Source organism: Phaenicophaeus curvirostris, chromosome 1, assembly GCF_032191515.1.
Source record: "Phaenicophaeus curvirostris isolate KB17595 chromosome 1, BPBGC_Pcur_1.0, whole genome shotgun sequence".
In the NCBI taxonomy this organism is placed as follows: domain Eukaryota; kingdom Metazoa; phylum Chordata; class Aves; order Cuculiformes; family Cuculidae; genus Phaenicophaeus; species Phaenicophaeus curvirostris.
This window is the reverse complement of record NC_091392.1, coordinates 199,132,400-199,154,668: the sequence shown is the minus strand read 5'-3', so window position 1 is coordinate 199,154,668 and position 22,269 is coordinate 199,132,400.

Sequence of the window (22,269 nt, the reverse complement as noted above, 5' to 3'; positions counted from 1 at the left end):
CATGAGATGAATTATTTTAGTAAATAGGTCATCAGCTGCTTGCAATGCATAACAGCCTCTTGAAGACTGAGCACTCAAAATTTGGAATGAGGGATTCATATGAAATTTTAGCATTTTAAATTTGAATTAAAACTTAGCACACCATCCATAAAACATCACACCAGAAGCAATCACTGAAAGAGAATCTGAAATGAAAAGTAGTCCATAAGATTCAAAAAACAGGTAAAAACCCCTGACGTTGGCTTTGTATTGTCACTGCTTCTAACCTTTGTGTAGAATCCATCTTTGCTTCTTTCAATACTTAATCACTCTGAATTGTGGTTTGTCATTTGAGATTGTTTGACTTTAAATTGCAGAACAGTGACTTTGTACAATCCATTTGCTAGCTGAATGCAGCTTTTTCACTTTTCTTCTTCATAGTTCAAGAACGAACAATTAGAGACAATGTATAGCCTAGTTATCATGGCTTTGTATAGCCTAATGATTCCCACTTTAAAACTGTAATTTTCATTCCTTTTCTCATAGTAGTGGGTGTGCTGGATTTTCAAAAGTGCACATGATACTGACTTTGCATTATATGTGATTGTTTAGTATTCTTCATGGTTTAATCAAATTAGGACTAGAACAAGAGGAAAAAACATTATGAGTTCATAATAGATGATGTACTTTCAAGTCTTTACTGATATAATAATAAAATATACGTATATATCTCTGAAAAAAATAACATTCCTCATCAGTTGTTTGTACTAAACTGCTGCATTAGATTGACATTTCATTAGTCTAAGTAATGTGTTTTCATTGCCTCCATAGTCTGTGTCTTATTCATAAATAAAATCAGTGAAGTAAAACCTTCCTTCTAAATTTATATTTAAAGTGTATTGTGTATTCAGGTTAAATTGATACAACATAGCTTTCTTTTCGATTTAATAGAGAAACTACACTTGACCCAGAGAAAAAGAATTAGCATATTTCATCCAGAAAACATTTGCATTGTTTCAGAGTCTTACTGAACGTAGGGAAAACAATGGCAATACCTAGGAAGAAAATGGCCACTGAGGGGAAAAAAAATACCTTTGAAAACATAACATAAATGTTACAAGAATAAAATAAGGATTATATGAAACCCAGAAAAAAACTATGGGCTTGTAGAATGCAAAACTCTTTTGGCATGAATGTTTGCAAGATGAAAAGTGCTGATCGTATTCAGACTACTTCCAGTTATGTAAAAAATGATTGAAAATTCCCAGGCATTTTTACATCTAGGAATTCATTTGAAAATTGAAAGCAGAAGAATGGCTTTCATCACCAGAAGTCATACTACAAGAATGATTACAAATAAAGATATCAAATAAGTTGTTAACTCAGTCCCTACTATTAGTTCTCTCGTGTGTTATAGAGTTACAATTTTTATCTAGTATTCAGTGTGAGCAGGAAAAAAAAACCAAAACCAAAACAAAACACACAAACAAGCAAACCAAAAAAAAACATAGACAAGAGAAAATAATAATAAAAATTTAAGAGTACACTAAGAATTAGTCAGAAGCATCTGACTACATTTTTCAACATAATTGCTGAGGACATATGCCACTCTCCATGTTTCTGTCCTTCACAAGCCTTGGACAGAATAATTCTCTGTAAGATTAGCTCAGATCAGCAGCATAGCTGCAGACACCCACATGATCTTCACTTATCATCTGATGGTTTATTTTGAAAAGTATCAATTATAGAATCATAAAATACCAGGTTGGATAGAACCTCAAGGATCATCTCGTCCAAAATTTCTTGGAAAAAGTTGAGTCCTAACAAGATGGCCCAGCACACTCTCTAGTCAAATCTTTAGTGTCCAAGATTGAGAAATCCATCACTTCCCTAGGAAGTTTATTCATAGAATCATAGAATAACCAGGTTGGAAGAGACCCACAGGATCATCGAGTCCAACCATTCTTATCACACACTAAACCATGCCCCTTAGCACCTCGTCTACCCGTGCCTTAAACACCTCCAGGGAAGGTGACTCAATCACCTCCCTGGGCAGCCTGTTCCAGTGCCCAATGACCCTTTCTGTGAATTTTTTTTCCTAATGTCCAGCCTAAACCTCCCCTGGTGGAGCTTGAGGCCATTCCCTCTTGTCCTGTCCCCTGTCACTTGGGAGAAGAGGCCAGCACCCTCCTCTCTACAACCTCCTTTCAGGTAGTTATAGAGAGCAATGAGGTCTCCCCTCAGCCTCCTCTTCTCAAGGATAAACAACCCCAGCTCTCTCAGCCATTCCTCATAAGGCCTGTTCTCCAGACCCTTCACCAGCTTTGTTGCTCTCCTCTGGACTCGCTCCAGAGCCTCAACATCCTTCTTGTGGTGAGGGGCCCAGAACTGAACACAGTGCCAAGGACAGAGGGAGAATAACCTTCCTGGACCTGCTGGTCACGCTGTTTCTGATCCAAGCCAAGATGCCACTGGCCTTCTTGGCCACCTGGGCCACTGCTGGCTCATGTTCAGTCGCTGTCAACCAACACCCCCAGGTCCCTCTCCTCCAGGCAGCTTTCTAGACAGACTTCTCCTAGTCTGTAGCACTGCATAGGGTTGTTGTGCCCTAAGTGCATTCCAATGGTTGATTGTTCCCATTGTGAAAAATTTTCCTCTTGTGTTCAATCAGAACCTCCGCTGGAGTAACTTGTGCCTATTACACCACATCTTTTCCCTTTGATTCCTTGTAAAAAGGGAATCTCTATCTTCTTTGTAGCCACCTTTTAGATACTGGAACATGGTGATAAAGTCTTCCCCAAGGCTTCTTTTCTGCAGGCTGAACAAACCCAGTTCTCTCAGCTTTTCTTTATACAGCAGGCTTCCCAGACATTTGGCCTTCTCTATGGCTCTTCTGTGGACCCTCTCTAGCCTTTCCATATCTTTTTTGCATTCCATGTTTGTCCTAACAACCACTGAGTAGAGTGGGAAAATGACTTCTATACCTCTGCTGGTGATACCGTTGCTGATGCAACTCAGCATCCTGTTAGCTTACTTTGTCTCAACAGTACACACATATTAAGCTTGTAACCTACCAGGACCTCTTGGCCCCTGTTCACAGAGCTTCTTCCCAGCTTGGTAGCTCTAAGCCCATGTTATGCTCTTGGGTTATTTATTCCTCAGATGCAAGACTTTACATTTATTGTGATTGAACTTCATAAGGTTCTTCTTAGCCCACTCTTCCGAATATCCAGGTCTTCCTGCAGAGTGTCTCTCCCTTCCAAAGTGCCCACTTCCCCACCCAGTTTGGTGTCATCAGCAAACTTGTGACTTGTGATAGCACTCACCAGAATTCTATCATGTCTAAAAATAGGGTTTAGGACTGTAAGGGGATCCCCATTTAAAACTGGTATATTACAAACCTGTTTATGGTCTCCATGTTTCTAACCTTCTACACCTCTACTGAAATAGTCGCAGCATTTCACAGGATAGTGGCAGTTCATACACACAACATCTTTTGCAAGCTTATAAAATTAACTTTTGGGAAAATGACAATATGATTAATGGACTATACCTTTGGAACATACATAAATACACAGAGCATCAGATATGACAGTGGAACATAGGTAAATCATTCATCTTCTGTTTATGAGAGAGATTACCATGAAAAATTACTCAAGAGTTTTGCCCCACACTTCTTTTAATCTCCTCTCAGGTTTTTAAAAATCTGTCTGTCATCAAATTTTTCAATCTCTTCTGCTAGATATAAAGAGTAAAATAGTCATAAAAATAATAATTTTGAAAGTCAATAGACCATTTTGAACACAGAAGTAATTTATGTGTTCTAGAAATCTCCTAGTTTAGCCCTTGTCTTCTCCATAGATTCTTTCTTAAAAGTAGAATGTGATATTTGTCCTTAACAAGTCCTACCCTCTTTTTGTGTATTAAACTTTTTGATGTCAAAGTCTTTATAAATTGCTTTCATTATCCACTAAGTAGAGTTAATAAGCATCAAGACAACAGTCTCTGGAGACTTCTAATCATTGTTACTCTCCTTTAAGTCATGCCATGTTATCCATAATGCCCACAGAGTAGAAAAGACTTTGATCTAATGTTTTAGCTAAAGGACAAAACCATCAGCAGTATAACAGTTCTTAATGTGGGGTAGTATCTAGCAGATGTAGACTATACAGTTTATTTCAAGCTGGCATGTAGATCTACTTTGACCCTTTCAGCCTGGATGTGAGAGTTTTCTATTAACGGCCAGTTACAAAACTCACAGTACTATTAGCATTTTGACAGTCTTTCTTACTCTAGTTATTGATTATATACCCATGCAACTATTCTATCATTTACACTTTGTTGGCATTCTAAAAATACGTTATTCTCTTTCATTCTCTCACTGAGATACATAAAATTAAAATCATTTATTGTTTTCCTAGTGTATTCATAATTGTATCCACTCTACTTCACTACATTTGTTCTCTAAAATGTGTGCAGAGTAGAAGTCATAGAAACAATAGATAAAAACTCATTAATTTAGGGTAGGAGATGATGTGGCCTTAGATGTAGTTAATGTCAATATGACTGCAACCATGAGATCTCTAAATTCTCAGATATTTGTATCCACTCCAATGGGGGCAGAGTAGGTCCTCAGTAGAGGAATCTGTGAGTGTGTTCAATGAGATAATTCAGTGAAGTTCTGCTGCTTCTAGTGAAGGCCTTTGAATCGTCAAGTCTTACTGTGCTTAATTCTCACTGATAAAGTACATCCATAGCTTTGGGAAGACAGCTTATGACCCTGGGTTAGCTAATTGCATTCTGAAACAGGAGCAAATGATCTCCAAATTGGATTCACAGTTCTTCATAGTTTGAAAAGTTCCCATGCAAGAACTGTATCAAATGCAGAACTGGAAATTTATAAAACGGCAAAGTCAAATATTGTATGAGTGATGGCGTGCCCCTTTTGCTTGAGTAGCAGAAACACTAGTATGATTACCAAATTGACCCATCCTGTGTGTAACACAGCAACAACTAAGAACCAGCACTTGGAATTCTAGTTTAAACACAGTGAGACACTCATCCATTATGTTCTTATCCACAAGAAAATTTACCTTAAATTAATGACAATTCAACTAGACTGCACAGCTACTGCTATCAAGATAGTGCATGTAAGTAGTTCATAATACTCATACAATTCCATGAGCCATTTAAAGGAACTTATTCTAAATAACTACATTTTAGTATAGATAACATACTTATGGCATTTGTAACATCTGTGTTAAACTTGACTTACCGATTTTTATCACAAATTCCATAGCTATCATCTCTCCATCAACCAGTTCTGACATGCTCTTGCATCAACCTCAGCCTCAGCTTCTTTGCTATTAATTCATACATCAGGGGCAACATAAGAGATGATAAACTACAAACTGCTGCTAAAAACTGTTATCTCTCATAGTTCAGGAAAGACAGTAAACACATTGAAAACATCAGAAAGGGGGTGATGGGCAGCCAGGACATTAAAGAATCCAGGACATTAAAGAATAGGTTGAGGTATCCGGTTCATCTAAGTGAAATGGTGTAGTGAAAGCTGTAGCTGTTCTCTAGACTGTGTCTTTGAATGACCTCCCAAAGAAATATATGGAAACTTAGTACACTACAAGCAATATATGTCACTGATAGTTCATCCTCAGTAAATGTATACTGCCATCACCCAAAATGCTGGAAGTTATTAAAGAAATGCTATTCATATCTTGAAATATGTTTTCAGATCTTCCTTACAACATTCCAAATGGCATCCCCCAGAGAAAAATGTAGTGCCTTCAAGGACCGCTATGTAGGTGAAGCTGAACAACCACAATACACTGAAGTGAGCTGAAACAGACATCCCATAAAAGCAAAAAATTAGCCTTAAGTGAGCAATATTTTTCACAAAAAAAACCCACTTACGAAGATCTCATAATCCTGATCCTTGAGAAAGAGCTTCAAAGCTCCTTTCCAAATGCACAAATCTACTGAATACCCTCAGTCCTGCACTTGGGATATAGGATCTTACTATGCTGTACTTGTCCCACCCAGGCCAACCCTGCAGTTTGTTGCAATCAGGGTGGGTTAATGTCTGTTTCTCTCACTTTTATATAGCCCTAATGTGTCTTTCCTTTGCATCACTATCACCCTAACAATGCATTGCAGGTGCAAATTGTCCTTTCTACTCAATGTCTTGTAGGGAAAAGTGTATTAAACTTAGAGCAACTATCCTAAACCTTTATGTCTCTTCAAAATTGCTACTTATATTTCAAAGCAGATTACAAAAGTGTGAACCTAGGAAGTCACTTACTTTTTTCCCCATTATATAAAATGATCTAATAGAGGATCTGTTTCACCTGTATCCTCATACCTTTACAGATATGAATCACAATGAACAATGACTCTATATGGCATCACTGACTTTCAAGGTAAGCATACTTAGTATCTACTTCAGCAAAATAGTTGTGGAATACAGAAAGCACTACTCTTTGTATGGATTTTGGCCCATAATTTTATCATTGTCTTTCTTGTCTTATCAGTGTATTGTTAGAGAAGTTCAAGTCAGATTCTTGGGAATATCATACCCCCTCATAAATGGCTTAAATGCATAAATTTTAACAAAGAATGTCAAAAATAAAGCCCAAAGTCCAAGTGCTTAAATATAAAGCTTCAGTACTCTCAGTATGCTCATGCTGCTGCATGTTATTTCTCCCTCAGATTTATAAAATAATATTCTCTTAATGTAAACATTTTCCTGATTATTAGGGGGTTGGGGACCGGAAAAAAAACCCAACAAAATAATATAATAAAGCTGCTGAGTAAAACAGCTGGTCACATTAATGACAAATATAAGTTAAAAGAAAAGAACTGACAGTTGACTTCTGTGATGGAGAAAATAGTTAGAATAACAGATATTAATGCACAATACAGAGCCCACAATGTTAGACCTAACAAATGAGCTTCTCTATCCAAGTAATTTCACAGAGTTTCATAGGAATTAAGGTTAACATTTGATTGGTTTTGCTGTATCTGTGTCTGCATTTGTTTTCAGAGAACTAGAATAAAGAGAAAAGGATTTGGGTTAGTTCCCATGGGGAACATTAGAGACAGAATTATTCTGGTTAAAGTGGTAGTTGGAAAGAATTTTGTAGCACTTTCCCGGCTGAATCTAAAAACCTCTGGGGTTGTGGAATATGGCCACTTTTCAGCCGAATTCACAGACTTAAGTGAAATACTTTATTTCCTTCTGCTTGGAGTCATATGCATTTTGTTATTTTGGGCCCCATCACGGTTGGAATTGGGATGAAGTATTGTCATGAGGGGCTCATTAGACTAGTACAGTCAACATTTTCTGTTTTACAGGAATAATATGAAAACGATATCAGAGATCTGTATGAGTTAATTAGTCAGGACAGTAGGAACTTATGACCCAAACTCAATTTGTTTTTCTACATGCCATAGGACTGAATATAAAAATATGATGAAGTCACATTTCCAAGACAACACTGGCTCTCCAGTAACAATTTAAAGAAGCACTGCAACAAACATTGAAGGCATGTGTATAAAATCTGTCCTTATGATGTCTCCTATAACCCTTTTTTTCTTGTGATTTATGCTTCCAGCTTTTCAGGAACTCTACTATGTGAACCTTCTATAAGGCAGTGGTGGTAGCTGATTTTTTGGCAATTATATATACAGAGATATGAGGGTGGTTTGAATTGCAGCCATCTGGGGTGAGAGGTGGAGGGAAAGGAGAAGAAAACCCAAAGCTCAACAAGGGTAGAATTAACAGCTTGATCATTCCATTATCACTTTCTTTCTATAGCAGAAATAATTAATAAGGTCTCAATATATTATATCCACACATTTTCACTACAGCGTTTTACCTGCATATCATTTTTTAGTATCATATGTCAGGGCAAGCCTTGAAATAAACCAGTTTATGCTTAATAGAGTGGAAGTAATTAGCCAAACTGGTATGTGATTTACATAGCATGTGGTTGTGTTTACAAGGTACACTCCGTGTCTCAGATTATTCCTTCCATAAAATGTTTATTATTTTAGTGTTTACCAACATAAGGATAGTTTGCTGTAATAAATTTTAGACCAACTTATCTAGTAAGCATATTTCCTTATGTTAATCCTTCTGAAACATTCCTTCCTTTATTTTTCCTTCCTGAAATAAGCACTGGGTTTTCAAAAGATCTCAGGAAATTCTCAAATACTGCACTGGTAAACTGTTAGACAGTTCACATATATTGAGAAAGAGGAAAAGAGAAATGAAGGAGAACACAAGAGAAAGGGGACTAGGGAGAGGAGAAAGGCATGGATCTCACTGTAGATGTGAGCCATGATGGGGGTTTTTTAAATTGCTGCTGGAAAGTCCACGATTATTTCCTTGTGAGTAAATAAGTCTCTTTTTTTGTTTTAGGTTGGGGGTTTTGCTTAGACTGTTATTTTAGTACATATTTTTCATACTTTGATCCAACAAATTATTTTTAAATTTTGGTATAAAATTCGTATTTAATTATACCTATTACCATAGCATAAAATGTCTGTCTATTATTTGTTATGGTTTTGTACTATTTACTACAATTCAGGATATGATTTGAACCAATGCATATGAACAAAGATGTATTTCCTAATGGACAGAGGATTATTTGTTGAATGCCGTATTACATGAGTGCTTAATATTTAGAACCTGTCTGTATGTTTAAAAAAAATTGGAGACGCATTTTTACACATCCCTCCCAAATATACACTTTGGCAACTGTTAAATTATATTAAAAAAAGTGTTTAAAGCAAATTCTCAGAGCACAATGAGAGGAAGAAACAGGGAAATTACGTATATGCATGCCAACTGCTTTTGAGACTCACAACTTCTGTTAGATGAAGAAACGAACCCTGAGAGATGAGCCCACAAGAAAAAACTGATTCTATTTCATGAGAATTTCAGATGTTTCAGATCACAAGCCACATCCTTTTAGACAAAATTAAACCTCAAGGTTCACTCCAGGAGGGTACTTAATGCATTTCAGCTGCGGAAGGGTGCTCAGTCCAACTCAGCAGCCTAAAATCACTCCAAAGTAAACTCTTATGAAGTGCACATAATGTAGACATCAGATCATCACTGGAACTGTTTTAGCTCTACAATCCCACCCTTTTGGGGACACAAAACTTGCTACTATAAACAGAGCTAAGGACTCCATGAAACCTTACAGGACAACTTGTGAACCAATTTTTCCCACTAAGAGGTTCCAGCTCAGAATTTTGAAATCCTTGCTGACAGAAAAGAAATTTAATCTGATGTTGCAAGAAAAGGACTAGAACCTATAAAACAGGGATATAGCCACAGAGGACTGCAGTTATTCAGATTATGTCATACCCATCAGGACAAAAACATATGATTTTCCAGATGGTCTCATCCACCGATGTGTGTTACAATGCTTTGCTTTTTTAATAAATACATGATGTCCTTTATAGCTACCTATGCAATTAAAAATGGATTATAAATAAAACTTATGCTAGACTGAAATGTTTGATCAAAGCAGAAAACATTTTGACTAACATGATTTGGATGGTTCGAACTGTCCACTTTCGCTTGAACATCCTAAGATCAAATCTGAAAAATTAAGAGAAAATCACAATAATTTCTTTGATGTTTTTCACTGTGAGACCAACTTGTAGATTAATCTTCACATGCATAATGTCAGCCCAATTATCCAGGTACCAGCATATATATCTATTTGTGCTATATCAGTGAATAATTTGTTGCAGTTGTCAAATAACAGAAAAAAAGTAGAATTACTTCTACTAATTTGTGGTTTGGATCATATTTAAAAGGTCACGGAAATAACTTAAAAATATTGTAAATCATCAGAAAATATGACTGTCAGATTTTCCATAAGATAACATTTACTCAAATAAGATTTGACTTTAGAGAAAGCAAAATATTTTTATTCCAAAACTCCAAATCTTCTGCCTATACAGTCAGAAAAAAGCAAGAGAAATTTTTCAAAGGAAGAGCAACTGGGGGGTGGTGGTGGGGTGGTGGTGGTGGTGTATATAAATATGCTCATTGTCTTTACCTTTCCCTATGATCTTCCTTGTTGTTTTCTAAATTACAGCTGCCTTTTTTTAAAGTGATAATCCCTTTGTCACTTTTAAGCCAATTATGTATATTCTCTGTACTGTTGAAGGCATGAACAAGAATAGTATCACTTCATCTGTCTGGTTGAATTTATGGCTAAGTATATTAATGGCTAAACATATCATCTGAACATGTAAACATGAATACATATACACATGAAAAACTTTGAAAGATTAGGGATAATATTTCCTTTAACAATTTCCAAAGCAGATATAGAATCTGAGATATGGTTGCAGGATTAATAATATTTATTATTTCCTGACTGAAAAATCTTACAAGAAAAGAGTGAAGTACATTAAGTGAAGGCATCTGTAAACTTCATTTCCATAAGGAGTTTATAATAAAATTAAACCAAGCAATAAGCAAAAAGAAGTAATCAACATTATAGTACAATATGACTTTTTACTATCAGATTATGCAATCTTTTCATATATTCTTTGTTTCCCCTCTGTTCCATACATTAAAAATGTGCATGGGAAATAAAATTATCCATAGCAGAGAGAGCAACAGTTATTAACACACAAAGAAGAACAGGTAATAGTATATATATTCCTTGACCACTGCTTAGTTTGATAAGCCTGAACTACATCTAAGATTTGCAAGAGTGTGTGTTCAGCGTTCAGTTTTCAGCCCCTCAATACAAGGAAGACATTGAGGTCGTGGAGTGTGTCCAGAGAAGATTAAAAAAGCTGGTGAAGGGGCTGGAGAACAAATCTTATGAGGAGCAGCTGAGGGAAATGGGGTTGTTTAGCCTGGAGAAGAGGATGCTGAGGGGAGACCTTATAATTATTTGCAGTTATCTGAGAGGAGGTTGTAGAGAGGTGGGTGTTGGTCTCCTCTCCCAACTGATAGGTGATAAGATGAGAGGGCATAGCCTCAAGTTGTACCAGGGGAGGTTCAGACTGGACATTAGGAAAAATTTCTTCACCAAAGGGTTATCAAGCAGTGGACCAGGCTGCCCAAGGAGGCAGTTGGGTTACAATTCCTGAAGGTATTTAAAAGACAGATATATAAAGTGCTTAGGGATATGACTTAGTAGTGGACAGGTGCAGTTGGGCTTGATGATCTTGGAAGTCTTTTTGACCTAATGATGCTATGGTTCTATGATACTATGAATAAATATTGCAGATTTGAAATTAACAACTATCAGCAGAAAGACTCTAGGGTTTAATTTACTCTTAAAATATAGCTTAATGATATCTAATTTTTTTTTATCAAAGTAAAAAATCCAATAGAGTTCCTATAAAAAGAGTGTCCCCTGAGCAGAAAAGATATTGGAAATGACAGCAATTAAATCAATCTTGTGAAATATTTAGACACATTCCAAGGTGATTTTTTTCAATATCAGCTATTAGATCAGGTAATAGTAGAAAGAGAAGATTGGAAGAAATATATACAGAATTTATTAATCTTTATTTTCATAAGAAGAAGGGACTTTGTTTAATCAGGACATATACAAAACATTTTGTTAAATCCTGTCTAACTGGAAACAGAAGAATAACGAATGAAAGGCTTTTTGCATAGTGCAGTATAGATATGCAAGCAGTGTATTGCTATTCCAGATTCATACTTACCAAACAAAATCTGATAGACTTTAGTTTTACTAAAAAAGAAAAAAAATCACCAACCACTTTACTTGCAAATGCTTTCAATGTTTTTTCTTTTTTTCTGTGCCTTGCAAAAATGGCTGATTTGTACCTAGCAATATTTATGTACCTCTTTTAACAACTATATTGCACACTGGGAAAAGGTACCATATTTATCCAGCTTAACAAGATACTCTGGGAGCAGTGATAATAGAAAAATCCACCTGAAGCAAGCAGGGATTTTGATGTTCTGTACATGTGAATCTGATGGTGTTTTGGATTAGTAAGAGAAGCTACTAAACAGCTTGTATGAAAGTGAATATTACTGTTAAAAAAGAGTGTTTTATGTAGAAGGCATTCACATGGTGCATTAAGTGCTTTTATCCCTACCTAATTAAAACCTCATTTTAGCAAAGCAAAGACTGTAACCTAAGTTACTGATAATTGTTCTTTCTGATAGAAATTCAAGGATGTTTTCCTTCAATACATTCCAGAGGTTGCCTTTATGCTCTAGGGTATGTGAAGACATATACAAACATGAGAAATGAAAATTACTGTATTGAATAATTCCTTGTAAAGACTAAAAAGAAAAAAAACAAAAACCAAGCAATGGATAGAAATCTATGAGCTAAGCTACAGCTTTTTGTCCTTTTGTTTGAGAAAGCTTCCAGCTGTGACTACAGCCTCAAGGTCTTTGTCTTCAATGTAAACTTGTTATAAATTCAAGGTATCCTCTTCAGCTATATGCTATTTACAGACAAGCTTGTAGCATTGCTTTGGGTTGGTTTACTACCCAACAAAGACATTTTATATCTGCAATGATCATGCAATTCAAATTTAACTAGCTATCTGCTTCTTAACATATGGATGTCCAGGCCTAGAGAGTGGTGGGAAATAGAGTTAAATTCAAGTGAAGTCCGGTCACAAGTGGTGCTCCCCAGGCCTCGGTGTTGGGGACAGTTCTAGTCAATATCTTTATCAATAATCTGGGTGAAGGGATTGAGTATACCCTCAGTAAGTTTGCAGATGACACTAAGCTGGGAGGAAGTCTTGATATGCTTGAGGGTAGGGAGACTCTACAGAGAGATCTGGACAAGTAGGATCATAGGCTGTGATCAACGGTACGAGGCTGAACAAGGCCAAGTGTGGAGTCCTGCACTCAGGCCACAACAACCCCATGCAACACTACAGACTTGGGGAAGAGTTGCTAGAATGCTGCCTAGCAGAGAAGGACCTAGGGACGTTGTTTGAAAGCTGACTGAATATGAGTCAGCAATGGGTCCAAGTGGCCAAGAAGGCCAATAGCATCCTGGCCTGTATCAGAAACAGTGTGGCCAGTAGGACAAGGGAAATCATCCTTCCTCTGCACACAGCATTGTTGAGGCCACAACTTGCATACTGTGTTCAGTTTTCTGCCCCTCACAACAAGAAAGACATAGAGTTGCTAGAATGTGTCCAGAGAAGGGCAAGAAAGCTGGTGAAGGGGCTGGAGAACAAATCTTATGAGGAGCTGCTGAGGAAACTAGGGTGGTTTAGCCTGGAAAAAAGGAGACTGAGGGGAGACCTTAGCACTGTCTACAAATATCTGAAAGGAGGTTGTAGAGAGGTGGGTGTTGGTCTCTTCTCCCAAGTGATAGGTGATAGGACAAGATGGAATAGCTTCAAAGCTCACCAAAGGAGGTTCAGATTAGATATCAGCAAAAATTTTTTCACTAAAAGGGTCATCTGGCACTGGAACAGGCTTCCCTGGGAAGTGGTTGAGTCACTGTCCCTGGAGGTGTTTAAAAGACAGGTAGATGAGGTGATCAGGGGTATGCTTTAGTAGCGCACAGGTATGGTTGGACTCGATGATCTTTTCCAACCAAATGATTCTATGATTCAACAATCCACTTACATAAAAGCCCTTTCTGTGTGTAGGTGGAAATGCATATGTAGAGCTTTACAGTCTATTGCACTCACTGCACCATTACCTGAGTTGTGGTCAGACAGTCCTCCAGAAAGGGCTGACAAAGCTGCAGAAGAAACCTCTCAACTCCTTGTGATTTCCTGCAGCACCAGAGCTTACGATTATCACTGTTTGAAAAGGTGCATTATTTTCTCACCTGCTTCTGTGTGAAATCCTCCAGGTTTATGGTGGGTGGTGCAGGTACTTAAACTGAATTTTCACACACAAATGAGAGTCATTTTCAAACTCTTTCTCTTTACATCACCCACAGGAACAGCAGAGAGAGGAACAGCTGCTCCTTGAGTGGGTCACATCTTAAATGCTCAATAATTTCTGCAGCAATTCTGTCTGTGTGGTTGCATACAGTTGAGGTCTACTCTGATATGGACATAGTAGCTCAAGTATTATGTCAATCTGGGCACACAAAACAGACTGAGTACAACCTTAAGAGTGCTTTGAACATCAACCTAATAACAATGGTCTGCATGATTTCTATGACCAGTAAGTCACACACATCTCTTATGGAATGCTCTGAATATCTATTAGCCACGTAAAACTGCGTATGTTACAGATGATATAGTTCTGTTTTTTAGACTTGGTAACTTCAAAAGCGGAGAGTGGTAATAACTCAATTACTATTATATTCATGGGTACTTTTGTACCAAGAATTGCAACCTTGTTCAGCATAATAACATTAAAGTGATATTGTCATTACAATAGATTCAACTGTGCAGGGATTTAACTCGGGGATTTTCTGAATTAAGGCCATGACAGATGCATTTTTTTACATAAATATTTTTATATTCTTTATTTTAAACTATAATCAATATAAAATTTAGCTATATACATATATATTTATATGTAAAGTGAAGCATAAAGTTAACATGACACTTTCAATAAGGTCTTGTGTTTGAGAAAAAACAGTAAAATATTGTCAAATAACATGTCTATAAAATAAAAATAAAACATTCTTGTGTGTGTATATAGGAATCTTGGAAAAAAGCCTTTCCTTAAGAAAATTCAAAATTTTTACTTTCCATAACATCTCAAAATGTCTGAATAAATATAATTTTTTCTTCACAGAATGGAAACATATTTTTTAACTATGTCTATAACTCCAGGAAAACTGGTGACATCCAACATGAAGAAGATGATTCTGTCCTTCTAATCTGCTCTGGTGAGACACCACATAGAGTCCAGCTCTGGTGTCCCAGCACAACAAAGACATAGACCTGTTAAAGAAAGCCCGGAGGAGGGCCACAAGAATGATTGGAAGGATGAAACGCCTCTCCTGTGAGGAAAGGCTCAGAGTGCTGGTATTATTCAGCCTGGAGAAGAGAACAGTCTGCAGAGACCTTATTGTGGCTTTTAAATAGTTAATGGGAGCCTATAAGAAAGAGGGAGAGAAACTTTTTATCAAGGCTTGTAGTGACAGGACAAGCAGGAATGGCTTTAAACTGAAAAAGGTTAGATTTATATTTGATATTAGGAAGACTTTTTTTACAAGAAGATTGGTGAGGCACTAGAACAGGTTGCCCAAAGAATTTGTGGGTGCTCCATCATTGGAAGCATTCAAGATCAGCTTGGACAAGCCTCTGAACAACCTGATTTAGTGCAAGATGTCCCCGTCTATGACAGGGATATTGTAAATGTAAATGTAAATGTAAATCTTTAACAGAACCTTCCAACCCAAACCATTCTATGATTCTATGATCTTCCTCTGTCTTACCTAGTTCACAGAAATTAAGTTTCTTTTACTCTTATTAAATCCCACAGGTTTCATCCGAGTTGAATCTCTTCTTTAAGACATATCTTTTCATCTAATAAGATTTAACCTATAATATTAATACATTTGAAGTTATAATAATTCTTCCATGTGATTTCAACTGATGTGATTTATAAAGATAAAATCTTTAGCAGTGCTTATGCAAACCTGTACCTCATCAGCTCACTACAAGCTTGCTATGTGTTTGATCAGTGCATAGCCTAATATTTTATATCCTGCTGCTTTGCACTCTTCATCATGAGAGGTCGTTTCTGTGTTTACTATCAATGAGAGGTCTTTTATTTTTTTAAAGTCTCCTTGGAGGTTTGGGTTTTTTGTTTTTTTTTTTTTTTGCTGGGTTTGGGTTTTTTTAACAAACACATTTAATTTTCCATTAAAATCACAAAGAAAACCTTTAAGTTCAGTCTCCAGGGTTTTCCCTGTGATCCTTTTTTTGTGATACCCATTTTCTTGATTTTGTTTTCTCATGACATTCAGTGTGGCACATCAAGTGATATTTGGTGAGGATATACCTTCTATGTTTTATAAGAGGCAGGAAGTGAAAGATGGTATGGTGTGTATAAAGTCACATGAATACTGCTTTGGATAACTGAGAATCAAATCCACTGTGCTTGAGTAGCACCCTAATATTTTAGCTTTTTTCTTTATGTAGCAAGCAAGCTAAATTTAGCTGTAAAATTTCTATGCTATTTGCCTGTATCCTCACCAATACTCAAAGAGAAAGACCTGTTACTGAATAAATTTGTGTATGGAAAGTCTGTGTCCACTCTGTATTTCAAGTTTCCTTCACATCCTAAGCAGATGTAGTGTAGCTTTCCTGCCCTGACAGTCCTTCTTTGGTCTTGTGGTCAAGGAAGGAAGGAAGAAAGAAAGAAAGGAAGGAAGGAAGCAAGGAAGAAAAGAAAGAGAAGAAAGAAAAGAAAGAAAAGAAAGAAAAGAAAAAAAAAAGAAAGAAAAGGAAGGAAGGAAGAAAAGAAAGAAAAGAAAGAAAAGGAAAAAAAGAAAGAAAAGAAAGAAAGTAGGAAAGAAGGAAAGATTGAAAACACTGGCAAGCAAATCTGCCAGCTGTAGCTATAAATTATTTTCAGTCCAAATGACTATTTGTTAGTTCAGAAATGTAATAACTTTCATTAGCATTTGTTTTCACTTTGCCTAAAAGAATCAAGTATTATTGCTTGTGTTGATTAGTGGGATCACAATGAGAAGCGGAAATAGTTTAGTCTTTGTATATCGGCATTATTTGCTTTAATAAAATATCACTCCACACATTGTTTATTTATTAGCACCACAGATCTCTATGATGCTGCTTCCTTTTCTGCTGCAGACATCATTCATCCCAGTGACTTCAATAACCCTTTCTACCATGGGCTCATTACTTTGTTTTCTATGAAAGTGCTTCTCCCTCAAGTCCAGCTTCAATTGAAAAGGTATTTCTCTCTGCTAAGTCAAGGACTCGAAATGTCTTTACTTGTCATATCTGAACTGGAAGTTACTACATTCTGCATGATTTATAGCCAACTCAAAGTCCCAGGAGCAAAACTGATCATAGATACAGGTGAGAACATTTTTTGGAAAGAAGATGCCATTGCAAAATTCCAAATTTTCCAGAAAAAAACACATTAATTTAAATAAAAGCTGCAATCTAATGAAATGTTTTAATATTAGTTTCTCCTTCAACTGCATTTTCTTGTCCCTCGTGGTAAGTGGTCAGAGTAGCCTCAGCAAGGGCTCTGCTCCTAAAGAAAGAAGAAATTACTGATAATAGTTGACACGTGCTTAGGGAACCAAACTGATCTCTAGGTATGGGAAAAGCAGTCCTTTTGAAAACATACAGCACTATGAAAGGACTTGGAAATAAATGTTTCCAAAACTTGAAGGAAGGCCAAATTGTAATTAGAAGCAGCTGGACACTGGTTGTACTTTGTCTTTCACTAAATGCAACATTTCAGTGTTGTTTTGCTTACCTAGTTCCCCATGTGTTTATACATTAACTGTCTTTCTTTCTGTAAGTTCTTTAGGACAAAGACTTCAATTTTTATTATATATGCAAAATACTTAAAGCAAAAGGTCTCCCAGTGCTAGTACTGCATAACTGGTAACAGTTGATGGTAGAGGTGGAGAGAAGAAAAAAGTGGAACTGGATTTTAGGTGTATGTAATTAGTAGTCTGTGACTTATGTTGTTTAATCCATTATTTTAAATGTCAATTTTTTTTTTTATTTTTAGGAATAGGAAATCAATTTTCTGGAACAAGATGGAACAATCTCCCCAGACTAAACCCCAGAAATGAAGGTTTGAAAAGAGACAGAAGTTAAGAAAAAAGAATAGTTCTGGTTAATGATGGTGATTGATGTGAAAAAAAACCCATCCAGTTGGGTTATGCAGTGAGTGACTATTCCAGTTTTGATCCAAACTATTCCTAGAATACCATCTAGTCCAAAGGGGAAGCAGGCTATTAAAGTGCTAAGTTGTAGTGTCTTAGTATGGCATGTAGTAATTAATGTTAGACTCAAAGAAGTGTTGCAAAAGAAAAAGGCCCAGTGCCCTAGATATTGAAGAACAGCTATAGGCAAGACTGAATATTTTATAATAGAGAGAATAAGCATTGCTATGACAATAGTCAGTTCTATTTTAAAACTCCAAGATCAGAGCAATCTATGAATATTCATAATACCATTTTTGCTGCTACTCTGGGGAAATCATTCCTGGGCTCAAAATACAGATTAAAATTGACAGTAAAGGAAGGGATAGGAGTAGAGGGAAGAAAAAAAGTTGGTTAAGAGAATTTGTTGAAGCATTGTGAGAGAGGATGACAGATCAGGCCTATCTGGGAAAGAATGTAAACAAGCTGGAAGTATTCAGTAATTAGGAAGAATGCTTACAGAAGAAAAGAGAAAAAAATTGAGATGTAATATCTACGTAAATTCATGGACCAAGGGAACCAGAACAATGAGACTAAAAATAAATCAGAACAAAAGTCTGGGAAATGCTGTTTCTGCTTCCAAAATATATGAATGAATAACTACAAATTGAAAATAAATGTGAAAAATAAATATATAAATGATAGATGTACATAAGACTATAAATGTTGATTTTAAAACTTTTCTTTAATCTTAAATGAAAATTAAAATCCTACTCCACCAGTTTCACTAAGCTCAGATTCTACCCTTGTGGAATATTTTTAGAGTGGAATTGTGTTATTTCCAAAACCAAGTGTATCACACTGCTCCTTGGATCCAACTTCTCTTTTCTGCCTGACAAAAAGAAGGGCAATAATCATTGTCTAGAGAACTGAGAGCTGTGTGAGTACTTAGTCACATTGTTAGTCAAGCTGCCAGTTATAAGATATGTGAGCAATATAAGGAACATCCACAGAATCACAGAATCACAGAATCACAGAATAACCAGGTTGGAAGAGACCCACCGGATCACCGAGTCCAACCGTTCCTACCAAACACTAAACCATATCCCTCAGCACCTCGTCCACCCGTGCCTTAAACACCTCCAGGGAAGGTGACTCAACCACCTCCCTGGGCAGCCTGTTCCAGTGCCCAATGACCCTTTCTGTAAAGAATTTTTTCCTAACGTCTAGCCTAAACCTCCCCTGGCGGAGCTTGAGGCCATTCCCTCTTGTCCTGTCCCCTGTCACTTGGGAGAAGAGGCCAGCACCCTCCTCTCTACAACGTCCTTTCAGGTAGTTGTAGAGAGCAATGAGGTCACCCCTCAGCCTTCTCTTCTCCAGGCTAAACAACCCCAGCTCTCTCAGCCGCTCCTCATAAGGCCTGTTCTCCAGCCCCCTCACCAGCTTTGTTGCTCTTCTCTGTACTCTCTCCAGAGCCTCAACATCCTTCTTGTGGTGAGGGGCCCAGAACTGAACACAGGATTCGAGGAGCGGTCTCACCAGTGCCGAGTACAGAGGGAGGATAACCTCCCTGGACCTGCTGGTCACGCCGTTTCTGATACAAGCCAAGATGCCATTGGCCTTCTTGGCCACCTGGGCACACTGCTGGCTCATATTCAGTCGGCTGTCAACCAACACCCCCAGGTCCCTCTCCTCCAGGCAGCTTTCTAGACAGACTTCTCCCAGTCTGTAGCACTGCATAGGGTTGTTGTGCCCCAAGTGAAGGACCCGGCATTTGGCCTTGTTAAACCTCATGCCATTGGACTCTGCCCAGCGGTCCAGCCTGTTCAGATCCCTTTGCAGAGCCTCCCGACCCTCCAGCAGATCGACACTTCCACCCAGCTTAGTGTCGTCCGCAAACTTGCTAAGGGTGCATTCGATGCCTTCATCCAGGTCATTGATGAAGACATTGAACAGGGCTGGACCCAGCACTGAGCCCTGGGGAACCCCACTTGTCACTGGCCTCCAGCTGGATTTCACACCATTTACCACCACTCTCTGGGCCCGGCCATCCAACCAGTTTTCCACCCAGGAGAGTGTGCGCCTGTCCAGCCCAGAGGCTGACAGTTTCTCAAGCAGAACGCTGTGAGAAACTGTGTCAAAGGCTTTGCTGAAGTCCAGGAAGACCACATCCACAGCCTTTCCCTCATCCAGTAGCCGGGTCACTTTGTCATAGAAGGCGATCAGGTTAGTCTGGCAAGACCTGCCTTTTGTGAACCCATGTTGACTGGGCCTGATCACCCGGTTCTCTTGCATGTGCTTCATGATAGCACTCAAGATCACCTGTTCCATGACTTTCCCTGGCACTGAGGTCAGACTGACAGGCCTGTAGTTTCCTGGGTCCTCCCTGCGGCCCTTTTTGTAGATGGGCACAACATCAGCCAGCCTCCAGTCCAGTGGGACTTCCCCAGTCTTCCAGGACTGTTGGAAGATGATGGAAAGGGGTTTGGCCAGCACATCCACCAGCTCCTTCAGTACCCTAGGGTGAATCCCGTCCGGCCCCATAGACTTGTGACTGTCCAGTCGGGCTAGCAAGGCTCTGACCACCTCCTCTTGGATCATGGGAGCCTCATTATGCTCCTCTAGCTCCTGGGTTTGTACACAGCCGGAACGACCCTCCTTACGACTAAAGACTGAGGAAAAGAAGGCATTAAGTACCTCAGCCTTTTCCTCATCCCCTGTTACTGTTGTCCGTTCTGTGTCCAATAGGGACTGTATGGTCTCCCTAGTCCGCCTTTTATTATTTATATATTTGTAGAAAGATTTTTTGTTATCTTTCACTGACTTGGCCAATCCAATTTCTAGCTGAGCCTTAGCCCTTCTGATTTTTTCCCTACACAATCTCACTTCCCTCCTGTAGTCCACCCAAGAGGCCTGTCCCTTCTTCCAGAGGCCATAAACATTTCTTTTCTTCTTGATATCCCTCAAGATCTCTCTATTCAACCAAGCTGGCTTCCATTTTGGCATCAACTTTTAGCAGGACCTGTTGTCTTGTGGGAGATGTAATGGTTGGAGGATGCCTAGGGCACAGTGATCATGAGATGATAGAATTCTCAGTTCTAAGAAAGGTAAAGAGGGAGGCAGCAGAACTGCCACATTGGCTCTCCAGAGGGCAGACCTTGGTCTGTTCAGAAGGCTGGTTGATGAAGTTCCATGGAATGCAAACCTAAAGGGCAAAGGAGCCGAAGAGGGCTGCGTTCTCTTTAAGAAGGTAATCCTGGTGGTAAAGAGCAGGCCATCCCTGTGTGCCAAAAAATGAGCCAGCAGAGAAGAAAACTAGCTTGGCTGAACAGAGAGATCTGAGTGTACCTCAGAAAAAAAGAGGAAAGTATGTGAGCTTTGGAAGAAGGGGCAGGCATCTCAGAAGGACTACAAGGATGAAGTGAGATCATACAGAGAGATAATCAGAAGGGCTAAAGCCCAAATAGAACTTAGATTGGCCAATTCTGTGAAAGATAATAAAATATTTTTCTACAAATATGTTAACAACAAAAAGAATCTCCAACAAGAATCTCCATCCTTTACTGGACATAGGGGGAACAATAGTGACAAAAGATGAGGATAAAGACTGAGGTTCGTAATGCCTTCTTTGCTTTGGTTTTCAATAGTAATGTAAGATGTTCTCTGGGTACTCAGCTTCCTGAGCCAGAAGACAGGCAGATAGTAGAACAAGGGCCCTGTGACCCAAGGGGAAATTGTTAAAGACCTGCTCGACCAATTAGACATTCACGAGTCTATGGCTTGGGGAAGTGTGGCTAGAAAGCTTCCTGGCAGAGAAGGACCTGGAGGGAGGTTGGTAGACAGTTGACTGAATGCGAGTCAGTGGTGTGCCCAGGTGGCCAAGAAGGCTAATAGCATCTTGGCCTGTATCAGAAAGACTGTGGCCATCAGGACCATGGAAGTCATTGCTCCCCTGTACTCAGCATTGGTGAGGCCACACCTTGAATACTGTGTTCAGTTTTGGGCCCCTCACTACAAGAAAGACTTTGGGGTTCCTGGAGCATGTCTAGAGAAGAGCAACAAAGCTGGTGAAGGGGCTGGAGAGCAGGTCTTACAAGGAGCAACTAAGGGAACTAGATTTGTTTAGCCTGGAGAAAAGGAGGCTGAGGGGAGACCCTATCGCTGTTTACAATTATCTGAAAGGTGGTTGTAGAAAGGTGGATGTTTGTCTCTTTGCCCAGGTGACAGGTGATAGGACAAGAGGGAATGGCCTCAAGTTGTACCAGGGGAGGTACAGACTGGACATTAGGAATAATTTCTTCACTGAAAGTGTTATCAAGCAGTGGAACAGGCTGCCCAGGGATGTGGTTGAGCCATCATCCCTGGAGCCATTTAAAAAATGAATAGATTAAGTGCTTAGGGATATGATTTAGTGGATAGGTACGGTTAGTCTTTTCCAACCTGGTGATTCTGT